Here is a 25,186-nt window from a genome sequence, read left to right on the forward strand (position 1 = left end):
ATATGCTAATCGTTTTTATTACATGTTAAAAGAAAACTGGTTCCTCGGACAGTGTGGTTGCTCCCAGTTTAAGTGATAGGAAAAGAACAGTTTAAACACAAAAGTCACTGCCTGTAGCTGGTGAAAAATGACAACATGTAGCTAGTGCCTCTGACAACAGTCAGAGGCATGCTGCTCCCCAGTGTTGCATAAGTAGATATATAATGTATAATGCACTGCAACATCACAGCAGGTTTCCCAAAATGAAAACAAAGAGGAATAAAAGACTGCCGTACCTTGGCTCTTAAATCCCTGAATGTGTTGCCTCTGTTGATTAGTTACTTTGATTTGTGCTTCCCTGCACAGCTCATTTTTCCCTTTAATAAGAGTTTGGCTTGTAAATTGTCACTTGCATTTGCACCAAACAGTGCAATTAGGCTGGAGTGACGGAATATATTACATTGTTTGTTTTCCATTATGTTTATTCCAGATGGTTTTTGTCACTGACTCTTTTTCTGAGCTGGGCTGTTAATAAACATAGGATAAATCTAATGAATAAATTTGCCTGCTTGCTACAGATCTGTGGTGGTGGCTGAGACAGGGTTATGCAGCTGAGTAATGGGTTCTCAGAAAAACTACAGAAATGTCAATTCTTGCTTACTTAGGAGAGACAAACTGTGCCCATGGTTAGTGAGGGGTTAAAGAAGATGCTTGTGAGGTGTTTTTTTTTTTTCTTTAAAAAATATACATTAAAAATTTAAACTGAGGTTATGATGAGTTCATGGTTGTGACGCTTTATTGCTTCTCTGAACAAAGGAAATGTTTTATGGTACAGCTACAGAGTGAGTACCCATTTTCAAGCTTTTCATTGTCAGGACGCTCCTCTGTGCCCTTGAGTCAGCTGTTTCAGTTTTTGTCTTGGTTCCTGAACAAATACTTCTTTCCTTCTTCAACCATCTTGTCTCATCAAATAAGAAGTTGTTAAAAGTCCCTGACTAGGCTGGAGATGCAAAATCAATTTTAGAAAAAGAACTGGAACATTTTGGAGAAAACATATGAGATAAAGAAGAAATATGGATGTCTACAGGGCAGCAGGATTTGTCTTAATCTGTTCACCTGCCAAAGTGGTGTTGACTGGAAAAAAATGAATGCTGTGACAGCAGGTCTTGGAAAAGTCATAAAACTTAAGGAGTTTTCCAGTAGTGGCCTCTTCATTTTTTCTCCAGAAAGGAGCATAAGAAAACCCAGCATAAATACAACATGGTTTGTCCTACCATCTTGCAGAAGTTTCAAAAGCTGCATGAGAAGAAGTGACTGTGGTGCTCAGCTGTGGGATCTTGGTTAAAGTGAGTCTTGGTTAAAGAGCACATTTTTTAGAAGATAAGCTAAAAGCAGATTATAGTAAGTAAGTTTTGTTTCTACAAACATTTCCCACTTTCTCTGAACTCTTCCAGGGAGCTTATAAGCAGGAAGCTGCCAGCAGTGCTGCCTTTTGTCAGTACTATGGCTTCTCACGTGTCTGCCAGCTGCTTAGCTCTGCTCTGAGCAACAAAAACAGTGCCTCTGTCTCTGGAGGTAGTGCAAGGCAATGCTTCCCCAAGTGAACAACCAAGTGATGAAGACTGGAAGAAGAAATTGTTCATCTGTGCTGACATGGACCCACTTGCAGCAGGCTGGGAGCCCAGTCAGTGCCAAGAGCTGGGTGGCAGTGGGACTCAGCCACAGTGGAGGAGGGAAAGTTTCTAGGAACAGGAATAGACAAGGAAGGGGAAGGAGAAGTAAGAGGTATGGGGACAATAATTTAAGAAGGCTCCAAAGGAATGCTGAGCAAAAAAAAGACTAGAAAGATATGCAATATAAGGAAAACGAAGATACAGCCTGTACCCACAGCACTGGGTGCCTGGCCAGGCTGCGAGGTGTGAGAGTGTTAACTCTTCTGGAATTAATTCAGGACATTCCAGGGCTTTAATTCACACAGTAAAAATAAACTTTGTGCCAGGCTTGTTGCCTATGTGGCTTATGCTCTGCTTTTTGATTCAATCATTTAGGAATGCAAAGCTCTTCTACCAGGTCTGGGCTTTAACAGCATCTTTGCTTTGCCATTACCAGCTGCTGACAGTGGAGCAGATCCACGGTAATGAAATCCATGGCAAAAAGGTCCATGTCTGCCTGCAGCTGCTCAGTATGCTGTTCCTGTAGGGTCTGATTCACATCTGGACTGTGCTGTCCCTCCTGTGTCTTACCCACCACACTCTTTCTGGGCACCACTGCCTGTCCACTCACTCAGCAGGGCAATGGTGAATATGGTCCATAGATGCCCAAGGAAGACTGAGTGTTTACTGTGAAATAATTTAAATTAACTGCTGATACATCAGATTCCTGAGTGTTTCACTGGTGGGGAGGAGAGTTTAGCTATCCCCAGCCTGCTCTTTTTGCATGCATTGTTGCATCAAAATGCAGCAAGGTGCAAGTTGGACAGCAGAACCTGGAGGCAGACAAATGGGGCTTGGCCAGGATATAACTTGGTTTTTGTAATTCTGAACAATAGTTCCTGCTTCTGCCACTTCGTTTACCCCAATTCCTGGCCCTTGGAGGCCTCCAATAATAGCTGCTTCTCATTTCACATCTTTCTCTATTACACTCCTTACTTTCAAGCTGACCATGATCAAACATTTTCGTGTCACTTCCCACACCCCCAGGCATTCCTCTGGGTTGCTGATATCTTCAGATTTCAGTTATGCTTCTTCTGCTCCCCAGACCCACCAGCTTAATTTTTCCTAGGATCCTTGAGGCTGGTACTACTCTGTAATTTTCACACTGACAGGTACATAAGGAAAAACATTGTGGTGTTATTTTTTGTGCTATTAAAAAGTGGAGAAGATGCAGTGGGCATGATATTTTTGTTGATCTATTTATGAGCAGTACTTATTCAAAGGAGTATAAGAGAGAATCAAGGAACATGGACCAATTTCTATTTGGTTACTCCTTGAAAAACTGGAAAGGACCATGATATAGTCTGATGATTTCCTCTGGATTTACACCAGTGCTAATGCGAACACAGTTGAGTCCACTGGTTTTACATCACATCCCAAAGGACATGGACAATATATGCAGTGTGTTAAAACCTATCTGAATGCTAATTAAGAGTTCAATAGCAATGGCATTTACTGAGGATTATTTAAAAATGCATTTTCTTGCTTCACTACTTCCATACACTCTCTTTTGGTCTTCTGTGATTATTGCTGTATTCATTGTATACCTTGGCTATAAAAATGGGAAGCAATTGCAAAGTCTTTAGTGAACTCTGTGAAGTATCCCACACTCCTAATTTTATTTGTCATAGTATTTTGCTGTCAGCTTAGGCTTTCTGAGTCTTGCTTTTTTAACTCCAGAATGCATTATCGTATTTGAAAATATTTCATGTAGAGTTTTGAAGGAAAAATAGTTTATAACACCCAAAAATTATGCCATGAACCAAGTTAATTTTATCCATCTCCTTTATGAAAAGGATATTTTATCCTGTTATAAGAAATGTTGATAATGATTATTGGATCTCTGCTTTGACCTTGTTAACACCATCCAGGATGGTATTTAAAAACTGTTAAGGAAAACTGTTTCAATTAAAGATCAGTTGCATAGCAATTTTTGTAGCAAACTCAAATAGAAAAATGTACTAGGTCTATTATTAGGCTCTATCCAATTCTACTCATGCCATTAAAGATGATTCATAAAATACTGCACATCTGATCCAAGTCAGGTTCTGTCCTTATAGCTTGCATAATCCTATAAACCACACCAGTGCCCATGTATCCCTTGATTCCCATCACTACCCCCACTTAGTGATGCATTGCAAAATGTACAATGTACTTGAAGTTTATGACCCTTTCACCTTAAAAAAAAAAAAAAAAATTGAAAAAGTGCCTGTACTCTCATAGGAGTAGAAAGCAGAAGAATAGCATTGCAGCATGAATCCTCCATGGAGCTGGATGTCACAAGAGCTGCACCTTGCATTGAAGGTTTCATGAGTCTTCTCCAATTTATTTTCATCTCTGTAATATGCTAATGTGTTAGCTTTACAGTGTAGCATGCTGCCAGAGCATTGCAACAACTGCACTCAATGCCAGATGCTAAAAAAGCTTCTTGAAATATTACTAAATAAGGTATTGTGAATGTTCTTCGTGGGAAAAATAAGTCCATTCCCTGAGCAGCAAGAATGAGGGCATCTCTCAAGTCTAATAGCTGTTTGTGAAGTGCTTGTGCTTCTTTATGGTGTTTTCTTCCCTTTCATTTAATTTCTCTAATTTTCAATCCCATCTTGATAATTTTCTTAAAACTAAAATGATCTATAATTTACTATTGCTTTATTATTGTTTGAGATGCATCTTGATCCATTTAGAGGAGTAGCAACATACCAAGATTTCAGTATTACAAAAATCCCAGTATCTGAAGGCGAGTTATTTGGAAGAAAATGGTGCTAAGAGCTAGAAGATGGTACTGTTACTGGGTGTGTTACTGTGTTTCTTATATTAAGGGAAAATAAGGAAATAAAACACTTTCTGCTCTCTATAAGGGACAGGGGCTGCCAAAGGACCCCTGCTTTACAAAGGGTAATGAACCTCAGCCAGGGACACCCAGGCACAGGGGCACCACAGCCGGGGCACAGAGAGGAATCAAGCTGATGAAACACCTCTTGATCTGCTGCTCCGTGTGAAGGACTCCTGGATGCTCTTGAGGCTGTGCAGTGCTTGCATCACCTGGGCACAGTATGGCTTCAGAGAGAAAACAGATAAACCCCTTCTATCTAAAACATCTTCTATCTGCTGCATTAGCTCTCCCACAGGTTGCCAAGATCACTTTATTTACTGTTTAAAATCTTTAATGGAAACTGAAAAATCTCCAAGATCATCACTGAAATGTGCAGTTGGGACAAGCGGAAAAACTAAATTTATCACTGGAAAAACAAAGACAATACTCTTGTGAGTGATTAGAAATCAGTTTGGCACAGCAGTTGCAGCACTTCAGTGTCTTCTTTTTTTATATAAAAATAGTTTTTCTCAGCTTTCTTCAAGCCCAATCAGTAATCATTTGTTTTGTTGGGTTTGTATTGGTCTGACAGTTTTCATGTCTCTCTCATTCACAGCCTGATTTCTCAGTTTGCTAAAGGACAGCTGATAAAACTCAGTTTCAGATAAACCAAAAATTACATTTATGCCATAAATACCCTCTGTGATTATGGGAAGACACGGTCAGTCTCTTTTTATTGGCAATGAAATCAGTGCATGAAGTATGCTTGAATATAATTGTTCTTTGTTTTCTCAGGGACATCATGCCAAATTCTCTTTTTTCAGTACTGTCCTTATCTGAACCTTTAAACCCTTTCTTTGTAAATGATGAAAAGTAGTTCCCTGTATACCCTGTAAAATCCTTTGTCTCTCCTAGATCCATATCCACTACACCCAATAAAGAGAAAAGGAAATATGTTACCTCATGAGCACAACAGTCATACCAACTACTGTGGTAAGATTTTCCCAGTTGCTAATGATTTACAGTGGAATCCTTATGCTTTTCACTTAGCTCCTAATAGTGTTCAGAAATATCTTAGTTTATGTTCTGGGCTATCAGAAGCCATTATAATCAGATTGCATATTTCAGTGGTAAAAGCACCAAAGGTCTTGATCCTGAGGATGTACAAGAGATGTTACAGAATCACAGAACGGGTAAGGTTGGAAGGGAGGTCCTCCAGTCCAACCCCTCTGCTTAACCAGGATTCCCTAGAGCACATTATTCAGGACTGTGTCCAGACTACTTTGAGAAGGAGACTCCACAACCTCTGGGCAATCTATTCTGGCACTTGGTCACTTTCACAGTACAGAAATTCTTCCTCATATTCAGGTGGAACTTCCTGAGCATCAATTTCTGCTCGTTGCCTCTTGTCCTATTGCTTGGCAGCAGTGAGCAGAGGCTGGCTCCATCCTCCTGCCACCCTCCCTTCAGATGCTGACAGACACTGATGAGCTCCCCTCTCAGTCATCTCTTCTCAAGGCTGAACAGGCCCAGCTCCTTCAGCCTATCCTCTGAAGAGAGATGCTCCAATCCCTTAATCATCTTTCTTTCCTTCCTCTGGGCCTGCTTCAGGAGCTGCATGTGTCTCTTGCACTGAGAAGTCCAGCACCAGCTCCTTTCACAGAGCTGGTTACCTTTCACAGTGGCTGCAAAGCACTTTGAGTAATTAGGAGCTTTAATTACTAATTAACAACGGAACCACAGACTGCACCAAAGCTTCTTTCCCTCATCTGGAGTCAAGCTGGACTGTGGGTGGGGGCCAGGTTGTGCAAGTCATTATCCCTCAGCACTCTTTTGTCTCAGAGGGCTTTGGAGAGCAGCAGCGAGGCTGTTTTCACTCAACATGAAATTTCCTTTATGAATTACACTGCAAACACAACAACAAAAACTAAGTATTTATTTCATTGTGTTTTATATTTATCCATACTCTATCATCATATTACAACCATCACAGTTTCTCAGCAATGGCAGGATGGTGCAGGATGGACCAGGACACCTCTTCCTTGCAAGTAGAATACAATAGTTGTAAGTGCTTTTCTCCTCTCTGTTTGTGCTTTATGAGTATTAATTAACTCCTCTGGTATCACTGCAGGGCAGGAAATCATTGCCCTCCATATGGAAATAGAAAAATGAAGCAAATTATGTGATTTGCCCAGAGCTAAAAAGAGAATTGTTATCAGCCCTAGGACAAGAACTGATGATTTTTCTTAGTGCCTGGCCCTGTAATGCAATTAGCAGAGCAGCCTCCCTTCCCCTCATCTTCTGCTGTGTTACTCTCCACCTGTGAATGGCACTGACTCCAGCAGTGCTTGATATTTGAAGCTGGATTTTGCTGTTAAGATTAATTTCCACTCGACAGGATGACTCCAACCAATACATTCTGGCATCTAAGAGAAACATTAAAATGTGCCTCTGAATTAAAGGGACATAAGAATCCCCTTTAACCGCAGCATGAGCCAGACGCTTAAGTAATTTTCCAGGAACCAGCTGATGCTACAGCAGCATTTTTTGTGCCATCTAGTGGTTGCAGAAAATCAGATGCCAGGCTCTGCCCCAATGTGCCACCCAGCACCAGTGCCACAGCAAACCCTGCTCCTGCTCTGACAGCCCCTGCCCTGCTGAGGGCTGCTTGTGCCTCTCTTTCTTTTGCTGTTCCTGTTGCTGCTGTTTCACTTGGATGGCTGTGAGCTGCTAAAACTCTGGAAAGGTGTAGTACATGGTCTGAAAAAAGAGATGAGTAAATGGATATTCTCGGGACTGCTCTCAGCTTACATATATGCTGTGTTTCTGTGGAATAGGGAACACTTTCTTCACTGTTTGGAGGGTGGGAAGGAAAGTGTGGGGACTGAGGAAGCAACCAATATACACAGAATATTACTGATTTGTTTCCTGAGGAGAAGGCCACAACCAAGGTGCCTTGGAGAAGGGAGCGGGCTGCTCCACTGGGCTGGACACCTTCAGGGAGGACAAGCAACTCTCAGAGAGGACTCAGGGATGGGACTTAGACCTGGGGTTATTTTCAGCCATCTTTTTGATTAACTTCTCAAAAAACACAGACAGGGATTGATTTCTACATATAGTGATGATTTTTAAAAGCACAATCAAAAGAAATAATTCTCTAGCAAGTGCAGTGAGGAGGGACTGCACCATATATGCTTAATTAAAAAGTGCCTCTCAGTGTTAAGGAAAGCCAGACAACACCATAAGCAATAGTGACATTTTTCCTACGTTTTAGTGAAGACGCATTTTGTAAGGGATTTATGTTGCTTTTAACCTAACACATTCTAACTGAGACTAGTCATGAGAAGAAATATGATAGTTCTTAATGCAGATAGAGTTTAAGATACAAAAAGCAATAAACAAAATGTGTTTATTTCTCACAGTTGACCTTTGTGTTACATAGACAGTCCAATACTATCTGCTGAGATAGTTTTGGCCCAGTGAAGCTAAGCAGTTCACCAGACTTGGTCAACATTGTTTCATACTTAATTTAGTGTGTCTGTACACACATTAACACATTTGGTAAAAACATAACAGCTTGATGAGAAAAGCTTCCGTGTTTGGATTGGACTGCCTTTGACAATCCTTCAGCATCCCCACGGCCCTAGCGGAAGCCAGTGCCAAGACCTTGGTAAATGAGCAGTCCAAAGACATTGAGTCCCTGCCATTCTCCAAAACCCCTCACCCAGAGGCCACGCACCATGACCAGCAGTGGGACAGGTTCCTGCTCCCACCCCAGCACAGGAAAGCTGCAAATAGATGGCAAATAGATGGCCTCCTCCAGATCCAGATCCTGTGCCAACCCCAGCCTGTCCCCTGTGTTCCCACACCGTCCCCTGGCTAGTTAGGGCTCCCCATCCCTGGCAGACACAACGAACCAGAGCGACAAGAGCTCTGTTATTCCCACTGGACTAATTTTGACTGAAAGGATCCAGGAGATGCATTTGTAGCCCTCAGCAGAGCTGACTGTGTGCCCAGGAGGCCAGCGTGGGCAGGCAGGTAGTGACCTGTCCTGTCACCAGCCCTAAGTGCAGGTCTGCACCCCGCTGAAGCTGAAGAGGATCTGGGATGGCTGTGCCAGCAGAGCTGCGAGGGCAATAACCTCCAGCAGCATGGCTCGTAATCTTCATCTGGCACAGCTCCCTACAAACAGAACATCTGCCCACAGCCTAAAGAGATGTTTCAAAACTGATTTAATTAGACCAGCACAAGCACCCATCTGGATACTTTTAGCTCTTTGGCTTCCATTCACCTAGCAGACAGCGGCAATGGATAAAAATCTTTTTCACCTGCCCCAGTTGCAAAGTGGTCAAAAGGAAAGGATAATGCATCAGCCATGCCAGAATCCTCAACTTTTGACAAATACATCTGGTGAATCCTGATGAGGTGCTTTATGAAGTGGCCACCTGAGATCTCTGGCTCAAGGTGGCTACACCTGGAAAGGTCAGTGGGGGAACGTGTGCCTGCAGCCCTGCAGAGCCCAGAGCTCAAAGAGCTGATCCTGGTGGGTCTGAGGAGCTCAGGAATGGGTTACACTGCACTTGGTCAGCCATTTACCACGTGGAAGCCTTCCCTTACCCTTCTGGCTCTCACTTTGCCCTACAGTACAACAGTACTGGACAGAAAAGAAAGCTAATGATTTAATGTAGAGCCAGATGGGTTAAACAGCTTATGGAAGTGGCAAATCTACAAACTAAGGGAGACCCAGCAGAATGGCAGCAACAATCTGAAGAGGGATGGTTACATTGTAAACTTGTACAAAGGTTTTTGCAGCGAGAGACTGACTATACCCTTAGTTCATACAACTCCTTATTCCAGCTTGGGTCAAATAAAAATAAACTGACTGATTCTAGATTAATTAAAATGTCAGCTAAGGATCTAGCATTCATCTAACAAATTATTTGAAGATAAACAAATAGAAGTTTGAGCATAAATGTTAGAAAAATATACTGTGGAGTTTAAAAGAAGAAAAAAATCACCTATGAGAACTGAAAGCACCATTGCTTTTTCAGTACTATTTCAAGGCTGCAGATAACCCAGGTGTCTATTAGATTCTTTTCTAAACTCCTAATAAAAGGCTACAGTTTATATTAATGTACCTCATGCTTACTATCCAAATCCTTTTTAAGAAAAACAATTGGAATTTTAACTAGCTACAGATGGTAGAGATAAAATTGGTCTTTACAAAATCTGTGTTTAAAATAGGATTTTCATGGAGAGGACTGTTTATATTTGCTAATATTATCCAGTCTGTCTATTTGTAAACAGGAGTCAAAGGTTTACAAGCTTTAGCCTGTGATAAAAGTAAATCAGAATGAGGGAAGACCATGAGCAATAAAATCCCCTGTTACACTGGAGCTGTGTTATCCAACAGGATAAAGACCAGACAGGCCATATCAATAGGCAAGCAATGAGCTGAAAGGAACAGATGCCCTTCAAAAAATGTCTGTTTTTTTCATGGAGAGAATAGCATTGGTAGCTCATCAAATGGTCTTATCAGACTCCATGTGCCCTTGGCCTTTTCCAGCTGTTTGGCCTAGACCAGGAGGGTAAACAGGAATGCACACAGTCAGACAGAGACCTCAGCATTCCTGAGCTGTCTGCTGTGTCTGGGACAGGGTGCAAGTTCATGGGCAAGAGGGATGCAGCACAAAGCCTCCATCTGGCCTCTGCCCACTGTGACTTTAGCTGCCACTGCAGGTGAGAAGGCTGAGGAGCCCCAGCCATGTCCTGCTGCTCCTTGGATGAGATGTCTACTGCCCTCTCTTGGAACACAGACATTCCTCCAGGCAAGAGCACAAACTCCCCGTTTGCTTTCCCCACAGAGACTTGCACAACCTCTTGCTACCTTGACTTCTCCCTCTCAGATTCCAAAGGCAAGCCGAGCTGCTGACCATTTGCAGTCAGGAAACAGCAGCAGCAGCAGTGTTGTGTCTGTGCCACCCAAGACACACAGATCTTGGCTGCCCCAGCAGCTTCCAGCTCTTTGTGCTTTTGGGCCTGCAGCTACATCAACAAGGCAGAAACATGGAAGGTTTAAAAAATTGTAGAAAAAAGAAAGCCCACAGCTTAAAGATCAAACTCCAAACCAGAACAACTCCTTTGGGTAACGGGATCCCTTTTTTATGCCAAACCCACTATATTTGCTAATAGTCAAGGGTGAGTCATTGCTGCCCCTCTCCACAGCCAAGGGTCTCTGGAGAGGAGGCTATTTTGGCTGTGATTTCTTCTGTACAAGTGGTACCTCCTGCACAGCAGCTCAGTTTCCAGGGCTTAGAAGAGAGAACATGTCTTCACAAGCCCACAGCTGAAGGGAAGGCAGTGACAGTGCAGAGGCTTGGGGCTATGCCCTACAGCCTGTGGCTTTCCAACAGGTTCTTCCTCTGTAACTGCTGGCCTACTGCATCCCTGCAAGGTCTGAAGACAGACTCCAAACAGGGAGAAGTGACTATGACATCTGGGCTCACCACAACTTCAACATTCTCCACAACAAACACTCTACTTCAGCCAGTTTTCTGGCAGGAAAAGCAAGTCCCATGTCTGAGATTTCCATTTAAGGACTTTTCCCAACCATCTTTTAACTCAGCCAGCTGCAGCATCACTCAGAGGAAAGAAGCCTTCTCATTGACACCTTCCTGCCACCATTCCAACCCTTTGGACAGGTGCCCTTTTCTGTCCCATATGGGCATGGAGGAACATAATTTCTGGAGGAACAGAAGTGCACCAAGGTGGCCCTGGCTGCTCCTCTGCTTCCTTCACATGCTGCTGTATCTGTCCTTTTCCCTCACCTTCAGCCTCATGTCTAGCAATTAAAGCAAAAAACCACAGGGGAATACACATCCCAATAGACAGGGAATAAAGGGGGAAAGGGTCTTTCCCCACATGCCTGTTGGGAGCAGGACAGATTTTGACTTTTGGGCTCCTGGTAGCAGAGCTCAGCAGTGTCAGGGGCTCAGCACAGAGAGGGGAGCTCTGTGCTGGCAGGCACAGGAGGAGGAAGAGAGGAATAGAGGAAAAGCCACCCAGACAGGCAATGGCACTGTCAGCACACCGTAACCCAGCCAGCACTGTGGCTGTGACATGGAGCCACCAGTCACACCTCTGTGTACAGCTGGCTGTCGTGAGGAGCAAAACAAGGGCCTGAACAATCTGACAGTCTGAGGTCAAAACAGATAAATAAACACACCAGGTTCTGAATAATAATGAGACACATCTGTATTAAGAAATCATGATAGTTTTGTTAAAAGTGTGCCAATGAAAGCAGTATTTTATAGAGCATTTGAAAGGCTGTCCTTTGAGCTCTTTGCAGCTAGCACATAGTTTATGCAGCTTTGATGAACTCAAAGGGATTTTTTCTTCCTATAAGAGCCACTGACGCCACCTAGAAAAACATTTTATATAGGACTTTCCTTGGCTTTTAAGTCTAGCAGAATGACAATTGCTACAGTGGGCAGAGGTCAGATAACATGATTCAGGCAGCTGCATTTTTTGCAGCCTTTTTGTTAGAGATTATGGGTTTATGCTGACCTAAGGACATAACATGAAAACTCTTCTTGTGTGTCATTCAGAATCTTGCTTACTAATGTTAATACAATTTGGTAGACCATACAAAGACTAGAATTTTTAATTGTAAATTTATAATACTCAAGAAAGAAAAAGCTGTGGCTGTCACAATGTTACTACCTTTCTGAGAAAGATAATATACTAATGAGCAGATTAATCACTGTCTCTTAAAGCAAGAAATAGAAGGAGCCAAATTAATTATTAGTTAAAACAATTTAATAGGGACAAAAAGGTTTAAGGGAAACAAATGCATTCTGTGCATAATTAATTTAACAAATTTACCAGTTATGAGAAATGTTGTGAAAAGCCAGAGTTTAAGCTCTTTTCAAGTTTATGGATAAAGAGTCCAACAAGGCTGACAAGAAAGCAAGGACTCAGAAAGTATCTCAGTTTGGAAGCCTTCAGCTGGAGGGGAAGCAGGCAGATAACCTCATGGCAAGCATCCCTGTGCTGCCCACATCCCTGGGAATGGTGCAAGAGCCTGCTGCAGGACACTGCCCCAGACAGGGTGCAGGGCCAGAAGGGCTTCTGATCATATTTACCAGAGTCCTTCAGAGGTAACATTCACCCCAAACCAGAGCCATAATGAAATGACTGTTACAGTTGATTTCATAATTGCCCCAAGAGAACAAGTTGGGACACCAATTAATTTTATTGAGAAGGAACAGCAGTGGCTTATGAACTTCTGCAGAGACCCAGTTTCCTGCATTAACAAAATAAGCAGAATAGATAAAAGAAACATAAAAGAGCAGTTATGCCAAGAAAATTGTCTCCAAATGAAGTGTTTTGGTATTCTTTCCCATGAGCTGATAAATTTATGAGACCTATATTTTTAACTTTACAGTGTGTGTACAAATACACAGATATTTGAACAGACATACATTCAAACTTTTCCAAAGACAGAGGAAAAAAAGAAGACTCATACGAAATCACAGCATCTCACAAGTAGAAAAGGAAAATTCTAAGCAGGAAATATAGGAATTTTGAACATAAGAGAGTTTTCAATTGCAATTACCTGTCCAAGACAGGGTAATTTAAGCAATAAACAAAATCACAAATATCAAACTAGGATTTTTTGCAGAGCCCATTGAAGATAACTAAAACAAAGATAAAACCAACAAAACACTTATTGCATGTCAGCTTACTGTTTATCAGCTAGAAACAAATCTAAGTGCATTGTAATTTAGGCCATCAGAGAATAGATCTGAATTAAAGAAAATTGATTCTATCAGTCAAAGTCAAATAGAAAAAAAATCTTTAATAATATGTTTTACATAAAATGTATCCACCACGCTCCAGGGCATTGAAGAAAAGCTAAGTGAAAACAGGACTCCTTTGGCTGGTAAATGTAAGGATATGTGTGTGCATACACTCATGTACACAAACACTTATTTTTCTGTGATGAAAATATGCCCCAGCTGAGGGAAAAGTGACTGCCTGAACTGATCTGAAAGACGTTAAATTCTAATAATTTTTTTCAGTTTTACATCTTGATTCCATGCCATAAAACTTAAATAGAAAGAAAGAAAGAAAGAAAGGTCATTTTAACCAAGGCAAGAGAAAGCTTCTCCATGTTTTATGTATTTCAACTTTATTTGCAAGTCAATATGTTCTGAATCTCTGTAGGTTTCCATTAAAGTGGAAATTGCAAAACCCTTTACCCTGATGGAAATTTGAAGCTGATATGCTCTAAACCCTACATGACTCCTCTTTTTAATATATATTTTATTTGTATTAACAATTATGTAAGGACATTTCTGAGGGACAGATCATTAAAAGTGATTCTGGCATACTGTTTGTGTCAAACTTGCCAGAATTTCTTAAGAAATAAATTTAAATCAAGGTCACTGTTTAAAATGGAAAAAGGCTCATGGCAATCTGCTGCCATGGAGTTGCAACTGCAAAATAACACTGAATTTATTGTCATCATTGTAAACTATATCTGGAGATACTTGACAGAAACTCGAGCAAAACTCTGGACTCTACAATAACAGAGAATTTTATCCACTGATTATGGAATTGTGAAGAGGGTTCTCTACAATCACTTCTCTTTGTAAGAAATAGATGTATTTTGGCATAACCCAGCTCATACCACTGCCTGGGGCTGTGTTTGCACTGCAGCTGCACCCCAGGGCTGTGTCACCCGTGGATGTGACTGTGTGCTACCTGTGTGTCCTGTCTGCTCCTTCCCCAGGGGAAGCCCTGTGAGGCTGTGTCAGGACCAGCCAGCTGGTACCCCCCAGGCACAGGGGGGGCATCCCTCAGCCTGGGGTCACCCAAATGGAGCCTTCCAGGCTGTGCACACTAATGCTGCTGTGTGGGTCCGATGGCTCCACACTGGCATCTCCATCAGTGAGGGGAGGACCAGCTGGACTGGCGCATCCTAAGGTGACTCTAACATTCTGTGATTCAGGGTTAGGTGGAACTTGTTGACAGACTGAGATCAGGGGAAATTAAAGTGAAAATGAGATTTAACTGGTTGCTAAACACTTTGTGACCTTCAGACCATCTGGGAATGCCCACTTATGTCCCATGGAGACTGTGCTGAAATCACATCCCACCACATGCAAGTAAAGCCTGCTCCGTACCAGACAAAGGCCAGATTCTCCTACTGAAGAGTGGCATGTTGACTGACAGCTGCAGCTTTTCTGTGCTATTCCCTGGAGGAACCCAAGGAAACAAACACTTCCCAGACAGGATGGATTTCAAAAGAAACCAGAGCAATTATTGTTGCAAGAACTTAAGTGAGAAAACACCTTCTGCCGAAATGACCGGTTATCAGATGCTAGACCTCATCTGCACTGTAATGAAAAAAACTGAAAGAATTATGCTGACTTCATCCATTTTAATCTCCCATGAGAGAATTGATTTGAAATACAAAATGGCACTTCACAATTACTTAAGAAAGGCAAAATCTGAAAAGTGCTGTTGAAATTACCTGCTTTTACATCAACAGAGCAACATTACCCCTGATGTTTTTGATATTGTTGTTTTACTGGTGAAGAAATAGAGTCATGTAAGATTAAATAATTGCCATGGAATAGACATTTCTGATCGAGGAACAGAAATTAGATCTCCTGAAAGAAAACTCTGTGCTCTGTTTTCTTTCCTCCTCTCTGTGAATTTGATCAAATGCCACTAATAAAAGAGAGATTTGCATTTGATTTCAGTACATACAGAAGCAGGCTGACAAATGATTATGTGTATCAAATTGAAGTTATTATATCACAAGAAAAACTGTCATTCTTTTAAGAGAATGTGTGTCAGGCAAATTTGTGTCAAACAAAAGAAGACAAACCTCTCCTCTCCTCTCCTCTCCTCTCCTCTCCTCTCCCCTCCTTATTAAATTCTTTTTTTAAAAAGATGTGTCAGGACAGATGTGATTAGGATATATAGTAGTCTATAGTAGTTAGATCCTCCAGAGTTCTATATAACAGCATGGATTTTTCACTTTCAAGGTTTGTACAAATTAGAAAACAAATAAATGAGATAATACTTCCATTTTCTTCATAAATTTTTACTTGAAAATTTAAAACTTCCTGCCTGAATAGTCTAAATCAGAAATACAGAGAAAAAAAATGGCAGTGTTATTTCAACATGAAAGAGCTCTTAAAACAGATTTTAGATTTTTTCAATGTGTTGTAAGAACAATCCAACATTTTTTTTTTAATATAAGCAAGTCTGAGACTTCTCAGTACATGGCAATTCATACACTAAACAAGCTCTAAACAAGCTGGACTGAGACTCTACAAATCCAAACAGTCCGACATAGAAATGGTTCTCATTATGAGACAGATGAAAGCAACACAAGATTCTGAAGGACACAGGTTTTCTACGTGGCTCAGTGAATGCTTCAGTGGGGAGAGGCCTAAAGATCTATACGGAATTCAACAAACATTGGAATGCCTTGTGCTGAAAACTGTTAATTCCATACGCATAGACTGAATTTATGCTGCCAGACCAGGATCACAATGCTTTCTTCCTCTTTGAATAAGTACAACCTGCAACCTCCCAGAGCCCTGTGGGCACTGACACCCCAGAAATCCCTGCCAGCCTCTGCTGGGGTGTCCCATTACCCTGCCCAAGGTCCAGGACCCCATTTCAGCCCAGCTGACCCCATCCACAAGCTGATATTCTGGTCGGCCTCAGATGCCACAGTTGCCTCTGGCCATCTCCAGGCTGCCCTGGTTCCTGCTGGGGATGGGCTCTGGCTGCTGAGATCCTGCCTTTTCACCCTGTTCCCTGTGAGTTCCATCGGTCCCAGTCCCAGGGAACAGCCAGCCCTTGCCCAACACATTAAGTTGCACAAGATATGAAGTTGTAGATCATCAGCCCCATCAAGTAGTAGTGCAGGTCCTAAGTGTGCTGGGCACCAGTTGGGTGCTGGAGATACCGAGGGTGGGCTTGCGTGCAGACAGTTCTCCTGGCAAGTCTGCTGGGAGCAAGGATGCATTGTCCCTTCTGCTTTTCTATGGAAACAGAAATCTTTGTTTCAGTAAGAATGTCAAACCATACAGAATTGAAATGGAATTCTACTTCACAGCTCCACACTGTTTAGAGCTGTCTTTCTAATGTGCATGCCCTTCTGTCTCACAACGAGGTCCACCTCTCTGAAAATAAAAGGTTTGATTTAATCAGGAAGAAGCATACTTTAAAAACCTGTTATTACCCAAAAGCAGACATTACATAAATTTTATTCTATTTTTATATCTTCCTGGCTCCAATCTCCTGAATCTGACATTAACCATAACAATTGCACATGTGACCAAACTAGGCCAAATTCTCCTTTTTCTGTTCCAATATAAATATGGAAGTAATACTGTTGAAGTAATAGCTTTGAGGTAGACTCCCTCCATGAGAACAGGACTTTTCTCAGAACAGCCAGAATCAGGAAAGTATGCTGATTTTCAAGCCAGGTTTTTACTGACAAGTTGGAGCAGTAAAATTGAGACCACCAGGGTTGACGTGAGAGCCTGTCAGTCCCAGAGGTTGGGGACAAGCCAATGTTGGTGGCATTTTGAAAGCACAGGAGGCTTCAAAGCTCTCATTTGTAAGGCCATTTCAAAATGCCTTACATTTTCAGAAGTTCAAGCACCATTAATTTACAGTAAAACCTCAGCTTTTAAATGCCTTTATCATTTGTGCTGAGACACAGCCACTCACACCTCTGTGAGAGTCAGATTCACCGTCACCTCTCTCATGTTTGACTTCAGTTTCTTGAAGCTCTATCTTTGCTGCTCTTGACCAAGCCAACATTACACCAAGGGTCAGGAGATGGAGACCTTGCAGCTAACTCTGGGCAGTGAACACTGCAGTGCCCTGTGGATGTAGTCCTGCAAGAAAGCTGCCAGCATTGACATGTCCACAGGGTGCTAACACATTGAGCACTGTGAGCTGTGCACAGCCTGGGTCTCACATTCCTGTCCTGAGCATCTGTGTTGCCCAGGTAGGAAAAACTTCCAGTTTTCCTCATGGAAAAGCTATCAGCTTGGTTTGTTGCAAGTGTACACCTAAAAGCTTAACTATGATGGTTTTTGAAAAAATTTACTCATGTTAAGCCATGGACAGGTATCCTCTTCCATTTACAGCAGAACAGGGACAAGAGACTGCCACTCAGCTGAACAATGCTGCTCCCTGCCCCAGGTCACAGCCTCCACTTCTCCCCTGTCAGAGAAGTTTATGGGCACCTTCCCCAACTTGCTTCAGAACAATCACCCAGCTTAGTGCAGTCTAAGTCTTTAAACTGCTCCTTTCGTCTCTGCCTAGTTCAACGTAGAATGTAGTCCCTGGCTGGATGCCTACTTTTCCACACAGTTCCCAGAAAGGCACAGTGCCAGGGTGATATCATTTGATGAACTTCCAGAAGAAAACAATGTGCTGGGGGAGGAGTGTCCTTTTGAGGATCTGGAGGCTTTCTTCTCTACACATTTTAATTCTACATGCTGTGCCAAGGGAGAAACTGGGTGAAGGAGAATCCATCTTCAGAGGTGTCCATGATCTAATAACCAACATTTACCTTCAGGGCATGAGAATTAAGCCATGCCCAGGGATTACAGCATATTCAGCTATATATCCAGTGAAGCTGCCAAAGTAGTTCTTGCTTTGCTGGCTGTCCCCCATCAGTCACTCCTGTGCAAAGTGATTGCTGTCACGAGGGGAGCTCTCTATGGACTTCTGCTCACAAAGCCCAGGTGGGAACACAAGTGAGCACAAGGCACGAGGCAGGGGAAGTCTGTCCCCATGACTTGTGGCACAAATCTGTGACTTTTGTTCTTATTTGTCCCCACGTGCCTTGCAGATTGACATTTTATTTTTGCGCTCTTTCCAGACCACCCAAATGGTTTACCCAGCCTGTTTTTTATTTCTCTTCTATCATTAAAAGGTTTGCAAGGCAGAATGATCTAAGACAGGAGATGGAAATTTTCCTGGTAAGGGCTGGAGGGGAACCAAGAGGAGGAAGCCTGCTTGAACTGAAAGACTTTTCACAGGAGATGGGCACACTGCTCTAGGTATCTATCCACATCTTAAATGCCTACGTGCTTCCATATGCTGTACTCCAGTCCAGATTCGTAACTAACCCTTCAAACTCTAGGTCATCCCTGAAGACAGCTTCTAATTTATGGCTCCTGTCTCTTCTTCCTATTTTATTTTAGGGAAATAGAGAACACATTTCAAATAATCCTGTACCTGAGGTGTAGGTACACTCATATCCTGAGTCTCCCAGTGTTAAATCCTGGCCATTTTTCTCTACCCTGCAAGCAAACATGTTATTGTCTCCATGTCACTTGCCAGCTGTAAGCAACTGGCCTCACTTCTTGGCTTTCTGTCAAAACAAATTCTGTCAGGTTGTATTTATTTGTGCGTTCTGCTACAGCTGGCAGTGAAACTGCTTTGCCTGCCAGCATTCTTGTTAAATTCCCACCAGCTGAGTCAAGCTATCTCACCAATACACACCTTGACCAGGCTCTCTGGCATTTTGCAGAAAAACAACCTTCCAAATAATGGGAATACCCGGAGACTATGTTTAAAGACAGACACTGAGAAATAAAATTGCTCTCACTCTTCTGATATTTTGAAAATCAAACATACTAAACTTCTGGCCTTGATTACAAGCACTTGATTTTTAATGGAGGCTTGAGACATGGTTGACAAATCTGACTGCATTCAACACAGTTATGAAGAAGATTGTTCAAACATGACTGACTACAAACTTAAGTGAGTGTGACTTAAATGTCAGCACTGCTAATAAGGCGTTTAAGGATTTTTTTCTCAGAAATATTTAGCTAATGGTCCTTCCCACTGGCTGATTGATTCCTTTGGGCACCATCAGCTGTTCTGGTACTGGGAATCAGAAGTTCAGATGCTCAAAAACTGTTGGGTCACTTTCCCCTTCTTACACAAAGAAAACAAAACAGTGTAAAGCCATGTGAAGATTGCTGGATTGTGCAGGTAACCCAAGCAGTGTGGTAATGGCCAGCTGTGGTCTTGATTCATTAGGGTAAGGTGTGGTGTTACAGGTGAAGCTCTGGAAGTTCAGCATAGCCCCCATAACACAAAAAAAGCTGGGAGGTGTATAAAGCTGTGGCCAACTGAAGGTGGATGATCACTGTAAAATCCATTGGAAAAAAAAATTCATCATTAAGGCTCGTATTTTAACGGCATAAAAATCATACATAGCAAAGAAACTGCTGACTGTGGTGTGCCAAACCATAAGCACCTGTTTCTAAGGCCTTGTAGAAAGGTAAGTGGTGGTGGCAGATTGAATGGCAGATTAGAACCCTTCAGGCATGTGGACACAGCTGACTTTAGTGGATCACGTTTTGAGAGGGAAAAGACTGGCACAGGCAGTGAGATTTCAAATGAATTGCTGAAGATGTCTCTCTCTCTGCTTCTCATCCTGACTTATTATCTCCTTATTCACTTTGTTTTTCCTACCCTACAGTTCCTGGATGGGAGAATCAGGGAAGGTCTGTGCATCTCACAGTGAGGATTCCTGGTAGCTGTGTGGGGTATTTGGGGCCTTTGCATTTGGAAAGCCAAAGGACATATAGAGTATCTTGTTCTTTACCACTGATCTATTGCCAGGACTGCAGACAGAGAGGGCCCACAAGTATCACAATTTCTCATCTACATCTTTGTGCACGAGGAAGTTAAAACACATCTTCTACTGCCCAAACAGCTGTGTGTATGTATTGGAAGTGAATTCAAAGCTAGCAAGGCAAGACAAAAGTAAGAACATTGCCAGGGTAGCTTGTGACTAATAGCTACTGGCACTTGACCCAGTTTTTATTTACAACAGATTCATGGGAAATCTTCTAGGCTTGTTTCAAAACAATGCCAATTAATAAATGTTAGAATTAGCCCTACATAGTTGAACAAGTGAGAAAGATTAGATCATATACCAGAAAGTCTCAAAACTGGGAATTTCTTACAATCCCTTAATTTCTAAGTTTAAAAAAATGTTTGTGACATAGTCTGAGTGTACCAGTAATGAAATGAGATTTCCTAATGGCTTGATGATAAAGCCTCTGCTGAGCCTTGGCTTCAATGGGGATCTAACTTACAGAGTATGTTCTCAAGGGAAATCATAGAATTATAGAACAGTTTGTGTTGAAAGAGACCATTAAAAGTCATCTAGTCCAACCCTCCTGCAATCATCAGGCACATCTTCAACGAGATCACTTTGCTTAGAGCCCTGTTCAACCTGGCCTTGAATGTTTTCAGGGATGGGGCATTGACCACCTCTCTGGACAAGTGTTCCAGTGTTTTGCCATCATCATTATAAAAAATGTCTTCCTTCTGTCTATTTTAAATCTACCCTATTTTAGTTTAAAGCCATATCCCCTTGTCCTATTGCAACAGGCCCTACTGAATAGCCTGGCTCCATCTTTCTCACAAGTACCACCTTTAAGTACTGACTCCTCAGTGTTCATAGGAGAGGTGCCCCAGACCTTTGATTGTCTTTGTGGTCTCCTCTGAACCTGCTCCAGCATGTCCATGTCTTTCCTCACTGCAGACCCCAGATTTGGACACAGCATTCCAGGTGGGATCTCACAATAGTGGAGTAGAGAGACATAAGCACCTCCCTTGACCTGCTGGCCACCTGTTTTTGATTCTTTGAATCTGCCACCTTAACAGATGGCAACAAGGTCCAGAAAAGCTTTTTGAATGTTTTTCCAGTATTAAATGAATGAGATAACTTGAAGAACTCACTTGGAAAATGTGTTTCAGAAATAATTCTGAGCAAAGTGGTCTAGTGAAAAGTGTCCCTGCCCACAGCAGGGAGGCTGGAACTAGATGATCTTAAAGGTCCCATCCAACACAGACCATCCTATGATTCTATGACTAGAACTGATCAGCATGTCCATCATCTTCCAGTGAATGCAAGAATGTGCATTCTTCCTCTCCCTCTAGTGGGTTTGAAACTCATTGAAATGCCATTTCCTAAATGTGGAATAACATTATTCTAACTCTGAGTTTACATAATTTTCATTATTATTTTTGGTGATGGCTATGATGAAGATGTCTGTTATTGTTCTGAAGAAGAATACCATGTGCTTATTCTGGCTTTTAGTTTTTGGAAAAATACACTGAACTCCTCAAATGTTGTTTTTCTCTGGAGACAAATCACTTGGCATATATAAGTGACTTTGTTTCCTACCCCAGTTTATGGACAAAAGTTTTTTATCTTTGAAAAGGACAACCAGAAGCCAAGAACAAAGTGTTATTTATGATTCATGTTCTGCCTCTCAGTTAACTCTCTGTGAACAAATATTTAACTACAACAATAAAACTACAACAATAGGTGACTCCCGAGAAAGTGATCTGGGAAGTCTCTTATACCCTCTAACTTCTTAAAACCCTGTGAACTGAAGTCTCTGATTTTGGCTTCCTAAATCAACCTGCAATTTCAAAAGCCATGGTCATATGTTCTTTTTCCCTTTAACATTTCAGTGGTGCTTTTAAGGGCACTCAGTGGGAAATAGGGGACATGGGTTCAGCACTGTCCTTCTTTCCTTGGTCTGAGGAGATTTCTTTTTGAGTCTGTTTCCAAGAGACTGCAGTAACAGACAGGCTCCAAAATTCTTCCCCCCTCCATATAAAATGACTACTGTTATGCACAAAGAAATGAAAGAGCCTGAATTCAAAGGGCAAGAGAAGCCCTGATTCTCTGGTTTAATGCATGGTTTCCCGAATGCCATTTTTTGGCTACCACTGCTGGAAGCAGCTTTCTGTGTTCCCCCCGAGAATAAATTCAGGTCTGTAAACATCATCACCTGAACCATTATCATAATTTTCTCCCAAGCCCAGCTCTGTTTGCCTAATTGCATTCCCACCATTCAGCTACAAAACCCCGTCACTCCTTAAGACCCCCAACACGTAGATGAAATCTCTGTATATTGTTCTCTATGCGTTCTCCATCCTAAACTGGTTCTCCAAACACAATGCCCCAGACATCTAAGGCACATCCCTGTCTCAACAACCCCATTCCCCTCACCTTCCCCAAATGACATTTTTCCCATGGTCTTTTTAGAAATACATGTCCCAGACTAATTAATTTCCTGTAGGCACATGAGAAGAACAGCAGGGGAGGTCTGGGAGCTGGAGACAGCTTCACACATCAATAAGTTACTGGCCAGCCAGTGACAGGAGCAGCTGTGTGAGGGTTTTTACTCTGATGTGTAAAATATCCTTGACACAGGCAAAACTAGAAATTGTTGAGACTGTTTTTGCCTCGCTAACACGCAACACAATGTGGGAATATCCAGCCTACTGATTCAGACTTTCATCTGGCAAAGGGCAGGTTTTTTTTTCCGGTCCTTGATCCTTAGGTCATGTCTGCTTCTTATCCATCAGCTTTGTGTAAAATGTATATGCAGCTTTCAGCATGAAGTCACTCCAAGCTGTTCCCTCCTGGCTAAGTGTTTAAAGTTTTTCTTCTCTGCAGAGAGCTTTTTTGTCCCTGATTTAAGTCCTATGAAATTCCATGAGCTTTATTTGAGTTTGCTCAGTAGTACATCAGAGCAAACATCACTGTGAAGTTTGTCTTGTAGCTAACAACTGCCTTGGAATTATCATTCACTGCTCTGCTGTAATGTTCAGCATTCATATGCTAATCCATTTGTGGAGACTGCTATGCCTGACTGTATGGAGAATTTTGGAGCATTGTTTATTTCTCTCCAAATACAATATTTTTCATATTTTTTTCTGCATTATCACTGGTACCATGACAGTTTCTAATTTTCCACTCTGTAAAATAAAAGGTTCTTCATAAAGACTATACATGCACGTATATACATATATGCTGATCTTTTCCTTGCTGAATAGATCAGACCATGCCATCCATATACCAGTTGAAATATCATGAACTGCAAATAAATGCAATGGCTTGGGGTTTTAAATCAGTTAATGCCAATCAGTATCACAGAGGGGAGAATGAGAACAACAATTTCTAGATTAAAAGGTTCTGCAGAGGGATTTGGACAGACTGGATCAGTGGGCTGAGGATGGTTGTGTGAGGTTCAACAAGGACAAGCGCCAGATCCTGCAACTCCAGGCAGTGCCACAGACTGGGGCAGAGTGGCTGGAAAGCTGCCCAGTGGAAAAGGACCTGGGGGTGCAGGTGACAGTGACTGAACATGAGCCAGCTGTGCCCAGGAGGCCAAGAAGGCCAAAGGCAGCTGGCTTGTACCAGCAATAGTGTGGCCAGCAGGAGCAGGGCAGTGATTGTCCCCCTGTACTGGGCACCGGTGAGGACACACCTCAAATCCTGTGTTCAGCTTTGGAACTCCACTTCCAGAAAGACACTGAGGTGCTGGAGTATGTCCAGGGAAGGGCAGCAGAGCTGGGGAAGGGTCTGGAGCACAGGTCCTATGAAGGGAGCACAGCTCCCTGAGGGAGCTGGGAGTGTTTAGCCAGGAGGTTTGGGGGAGACCTTATCACTTTCTAAAACTCCCTGAAAGGAGGTGGTAGCCAGGTGGGGGTCACTCTCTACTGCAGGGAAAAGTGACAGGGTGAAAGGAAATAATGACAAATTGTGGCACTGGAGGTTTATATTGGGTAGCAGGAAATCTGTCTTCACAGAAAGGCTTGACTAGCATTGGAACAGGCTGCCCAGGAAAGTGGTGGAGTCACCATCTCTGGAAGTGTTCAAGAAACATGTGGATTTTACATTGTTTGGTGATAAACATGGTGATGATGTTAGGTGGATGGCTGGACTTGATAAACTTATCTTAAAGGTCTTTTCCAACCTTAATGGTTCTGTGAGTCTATGATTCACTGTAAAAAAAAAGATAGACTGCATTTCACAGATACTTTTCTCTATCGCCCATTCCATTTTTTTCTTTTTCTCCCCACAGAAACCTGTGGATTCTGATTTTCTTGAATGCTGTAAATTAGCTCTGACGGAATGAACAGCTCCAACGAAAAAAACCCACACAAATTTTCTGAGAAGACGGCAAAGGAACTAGAAAAAACAGCTTGACTTGTAGGTTCTCACCTGACCCATGATTGACTCTCTGCTAATGGAACACTAAATTTAAGGCACCTTTCTATATCAGGTACTGCAATTACTCAGCATGTCACTGTTTGTACAGTTAACTTTTTTTTCTTTAGTATCCCACTATACAGTGGGACAGAGAAATTTAATTTCCATCCAATAGTTTATTAAAACACTCAAATACCATATATAAGGATTTAACCAATTTTCTTGCAAGATATTGTGACACAATATGCATTGTATGTTCATTGTGTATGACAGCCCAAGCCTGGCTGAAAAAACTCAAAAAACTGTTAGCAGCCCATTCACACTCCACCATCCCCTGCAGGGCAGGGCAGCTGCCTGGTTCCACCTGACAGATGAGGGTGAAGTGTTTATTTGTGCTATTTCCAAGGGGCACTGAAGCTGCAGCTCTCTAACTGCCATCCTTTCTGCAGCTTCAGCAAGTTTCTGCTGCAGTTATTTAAGCTGGAGATTCATTTGCCACCATGAGGGCAAATTTCAAAAGGAAATGACAGTGTAAGCTTTATCCTCACTACAGGCACGTGCCTCTAGCACAGACTAACTCCCTCCAGCAAGAGG

The 25,186-nt window shown here is 42.2% G+C and overlaps 1 protein-coding gene across 2 annotated transcripts in view; it reads left to right on the top strand.

Moving 5' to 3' along the window:
- Positions 1-25,186, top strand: part of C1QTNF7 (C1q and TNF related 7) — a 50,814-nt gene that overhangs the window by 22,293 nt on the left and 3,335 nt on the right. Inside the window, exons 1-2 of one of the 2 annotated variants that reach the window (XM_041459316.1) lie at positions 5,425-5,496; positions 24,465-24,665. The gene's annotated coding sequence lies outside the window, so the exon portion shown is untranslated. Of the gene's footprint in view, positions 1-5,424; positions 5,497-24,464; positions 24,666-25,186 lie in introns of those variants that run through there. The other variant, XM_041459312.1, reaches the window with a different exon arrangement.

The sequence above is a fragment of the Pyrgilauda ruficollis genome, unplaced genomic scaffold (assembly GCF_017590135.1).
Source record: "Pyrgilauda ruficollis isolate IOZ18807 unplaced genomic scaffold, ASM1759013v1 scaffold1, whole genome shotgun sequence".
NCBI classification, from domain to species: Eukaryota; Metazoa; Chordata; class Aves; order Passeriformes; family Passeridae; genus Pyrgilauda; species Pyrgilauda ruficollis.